Below are 4681 nucleotides of genomic sequence, written 5' to 3'. Positions count from 1 at the left end.
TTTTTCGTCTGTCTGACGTTCGTTACAATGTTGCTGCTGCGACACCACTCATTGACATATTTTTCCCCTATTCGCCCTCTCGTCTCCATTTTAGATACGACCAGCAAGGTTTGCATTATCAACAAATTTGTAGGTGGTATTTGATGTGCATATTTGCTGACTCGATATGCACTTGGATGTAAGGTCAATCGAGGGATACGGACATGGTATGAAGGACGGATTAGAATTTGACTGCCTTTGTTTTGCTTTATAGCTGGTATGGCAATACATTGTGGGCCGAACGGCCTTTCACGCGCTGTACATATTTAAGCTCTATGATCTATGACATCTGTAAATATTAAATTTTCAGTGGGCTCTAGTGGCGCAATCGGTTAGCGCGCAGGTACTTATATGACAGTACACGGCGGAGAAATGCCTAGGCTGTGAGTTCGAGCCTCACCTAGAGCACTTGTGATTTTTAATACTTGCAATGCCCAGACACCTTGCTTATATTTGTGTTTAACTTCGAATCGATGCACCGTTGATTTTGATCTGAGAAGGCGAGTGTGAGTTTACAAGCGTTGCAGGTGATCCTCCCTTATTCACTAAAAAGGCATGTGGACGCTGGGCTACAGACAATCCCCTGTTTGGTTGTTTAGTACAACACGCTTAGCCTCACTTCCCGTTGTTGAAAGTGACTGAGCAGATGGTTTCTTTGCTGAATCAAGGCATTACGCGTATCCCACGTTCCTGTCTTCTTAGTTCAATTAACCGAATGGCGAAGCAACCAGCCGTACCCTTACTGAAACTCCCTAATTACACCTCACCTTAGTTTGTTGTGCTGTCGAATAAGCTCAATATTTACTGGCTTTGGCGAATTGTTTTATACTTACGCGAAGAAATAGATATTGATCGTAACCTCAATGGCCGCAACTGGTATCGGATGCTGATCTCTCTCTCTCTCTCTCTCTCTCTCTCTCTCTCTCTCTCTCTCTCTCTCTCTCTCTCTCTCTCTCTCTCTCTCTCTCTCTCTCTACATGAATCTGCAACCTGCATTATTTCTGGACCGAATTATAAAATAATTCTCACATGTCAGAGAACACCAAGCCTCTGTTAAAGATGCGACACCTCCCTCTATTCTACTGACGTCCTTCCGGCTGGAGAGAGATCACTCCACCGCGACCTAAGAGCTGAACGACTTGCCGCTCCGTTCCTGAAGGCTGTGGTTACCAATATCATTTTCGTTCAAAGTAGGTCGTTTAATTGGCCGTTAATGTCTTGGTCTGGTTGCGTTCCGAAGGAACAGATTGGACAGTGATCATTAATGAAATATCAGTTTGATGGTTGTGTCTGGTGTCAGTGCGGACTTAGCGGGACGATTGGCCGTGTTTTGTTACTCCACAGCTGACATCATCTCACAAGTAACCCTGGCTTGTAACGCGTGATGTTGTTTATAAACGTATCGGCACCATGGTTCACTCACTCGCTTCAATTAACTTGTAATCTGAGGAGATGAAAACGCACTCGAGAGACAGGGTGAGAAATCTTAAAGGTCCTGTTAAATTTAGCATGTGGGCCGGGGCACCACCCTGTGGAGACTGTCGGAAGCTAGAGTACCGAAGTTGTGTTAATTCCTTGCCTCATATATGCGACATAGTTCATGTCGCGCCGGAACCAACACCCCAGAGGAAATTGTCAATACATATCTCTCTATTGTGGCGCATAAATGTAATACTTGTTACTGAAAACGGAAAGGAACAGTGGGCAATGGGTTGTACTTATTGCTGTACTTCAGAGCAGGGCGTGGAGGGGGAGCCTCGGGTCATTGCTTAAGAGCGCAAAGCACTGAGCGCTTTGCAAGGTTTCTGTGGCGTAGTGGTTATCACGTTCGGTTCACACGCGCAAGTTTCCCAGTTCAATCCCGGGCAGAAAAATTGTTTGGGCTTCAGTGCTTCAAATGAACTTGAGACTCAACTTTTCAGTTGGTGTTCAAGTGCATTGTAACCATGTGTAATTACAATGAACGTTCGGTTTTCTATCAGTAGCGCATTGTATTTCAACCTGGCAAAGGTAAAATTAAAGAAAGAAGAATTAATAGTAATTATATATAATTTAGCGGAGAACACAAACTGATTTAAACCTAAGGAGGTTCGTGGATAACGTACACTGCGTAACAGAAGAATTAGCCTTCAAACCTAATGTCATGTATTGTCGCATGACGATGCATTGGGGTGTCAACGGAGTTCACATCTCAGCTGGTTCCATCCAGAGAAACATCAGGCAGAATAACCGTGTGCTGCAAAATTTCAAGCATACCGTAAAATGTTAAATCGCTTTCTTTTTCCCTCCCCCCTGTATTCCACTCCTTCCTCGTCTCACCATACAGACATCTGTTCATATTCTCCACCACAGTATTCTAGGTTCCAACTTTTCAGTCTGCCTCCCCCACTCCCCTCTCTCTCTCTCTCTCTCTCTCTCTCTCTCTCTCTCACACACACACACACACACACACACACACACTCACACACACACACACACACACACACACACACACACACACACACACACAAAAGCGCGCATTCAATCTCTCTGCTTCTCTTTGTTTTCTCCGTCGCGAGCAGCATCACAGCCACTCCACGTTGTTTACGCCGCGGTGGAAACAGTTGGTAACATCAACACCTAAAACCTTCAGGACTCGAATCTGCGATCTTCCGGTGAAATTGGCAGCTCAGACTGAAGTCAAATGTATTACTATTGGTATCGGCACATTCCATTCCTGTTAAAGATCCAATGAGGAAGGTCTGATCCCAACGCTGACATCGAGGTTTCTGAGGGACTATCGAAAAGTCTGGTTAAAACCTTCCTGTAAAATGACGGTAATGTAGCACAAGGAAACGGGGGTACTGTGGCAGTGTCTATTTTGGGACGAGTTGACGGTGGGAGATCGCATATCGGTTGGGATCACGGCCCTTTTCAATATATCGAAGTTGTTGTGATTCCATGTAAAATTCAAACATGGGCGAAATATCCCACGCCTGCATAAAGGTCTGTGACTGGCCGTGGAGGTTCTTCCGCAAACGTGAACGTCAAGAATAAATATTTATCTCGGAATAACGCTCCGCTCCTGACTGAACGCGCAGCCCGTGTAGAGTTACTCTGAAACAAATCCCGATCATTCCCCGATTATGCTCTTAACACCTTATTAAAAGTTTACGGTCTGTCATTCTATCAAACCGGCCACATTTATACTTTTAACATTTCGGCAACATAATGACCAGTGATGCTTTACTCCAGGATCCCCTCAGTGATGTACAACGTTTGAAATGTATGCCACTGAAAAATTTTCAGTGAAAATGTATCCTGCGATATCAGTAGAGTCCAGTAGAAAAATAACACCTCCCCTTTGGACGTCAAGGAACAGACGGATGGTATATTGACAGTGGTAATTTGTCCTGCTCAGCAGTCACGAGTTTGCATGCAAAATTCCATGGCGACATTTGAGGTTTTATGATTTTTCTGTCCGGATTTTGTGGCGCTTTTCCACTGCCTCATGTACAGGGGCATGCAAATGTTCGGGCAGCCTGCTCAAAGATTGTGATACTGTGAATAGTTCAGTCAGTAGAAGAGGAACTAAACCCCAAAAGTCATAAAGTGCACTTGCACCATGCAAGTGTTCGGGCACTCCAAAGATTTGAGCTCTCAGATAACTTTTACCAAGGTCTCAGACCTTAATTAGCTCGTTAAAGCTCGTTACTCTGCCTCCTCAAATCTTGTCCCAACAATCAGCAGCCATGTGCTTCTCTAATCAGCTGCTTAGCACTCTGAAAATTAAAATAAATGATACCAACAAAGCAGGAGAAGCCTATAAGAAGATAGCAAAGCTTTTTCAGGTAACTGTTTTCTCAGTTCGTGATGTAATTAAGAAATTATTTTGTAATTTAGTGTAATTTTGTATTTTTTTTCCTGACACTGCCGCTGTAAATGAGACTACTTGCACTACAGAGTATTGTAACCCTGACTCGGAATGTTTAAAGGAGATGTACCTTGCAATCTCCTTTCATACTCACATTTTTGAGTGCCTGGAAGGAATGCCAGGCGTGATGGCGGAGGTAGATGCCATGGACGATATTAGATACCACGCGAATATGAGGAGAATAGAGGGAAGTGGGACCTTGTGAGGGCAGATGGGATTGATTTAGTAAAGCATGAAATTAGCAGGTCAACTGCTTCAGAACAACGCACAGAGCTGAAGGGCCTGCTCACATGTTGTTCTTGGTGTCTGTCCGCGATATCACAGCCGGAGTTGCTGTGTGCATCTCTGATCGCCCGCCTCAGGAAGGATGCACGGGCTTTGTTACCGGCCCGGGAGGACTCGATTCAGTTGGAGTCTGGGTAATGACGGTGCACTGAGCTCAAAACTCATACAACACTGACTCTCTCCTCAGCCACAGCAGGCCCTACTGAGACGATTCAATTACAGGGCAATGTAAATGGTTACAAATGACACAAGTTATTCATAAAGTAAAATGTTCGACTTCATTCGCAAAGTCCGTCAGTTGTGCACCTTTTCGAGGCGGCTCCTGAGGTAACGACGAGAGTGTAAATTGATTATTTTTGGTTTATTCGAAATGGAAGTAAAGGGCTGGCGACTTTTCCTAAGCATTCTAAACAAACTGGACACGTTTTATTCACAAAATCGTAC

The 4681-nt window shown here is 44.4% G+C and overlaps 1 non-coding gene across 1 annotated transcript; it reads left to right on the top strand.

The window, feature by feature from the left end:
- The first annotated feature begins 352 nt into the window (after window positions 1-352).
- Window positions 353-447, top strand: trnai-uau (transfer RNA isoleucine (anticodon UAU)). Its single transcript has 2 exons — window positions 353-391; window positions 412-447. It is a non-coding gene; the product is annotated as a tRNA-Ile (tRNA).
- The last annotated feature ends 4234 nt before the right edge of the window (window positions 448-4681 follow it).

The sequence above is a fragment of the Hypanus sabinus genome, unplaced genomic scaffold, assembly GCF_030144855.1.
Source record: "Hypanus sabinus isolate sHypSab1 unplaced genomic scaffold, sHypSab1.hap1 scaffold_1728, whole genome shotgun sequence".
Lineage (NCBI taxonomy): Eukaryota > Metazoa > Chordata > Chondrichthyes > Myliobatiformes > Dasyatidae > Hypanus > Hypanus sabinus.
The sequence above is the reverse complement of the archived record's forward strand: the minus strand, read 5'-3'. Positions and strand labels throughout refer to the sequence as shown.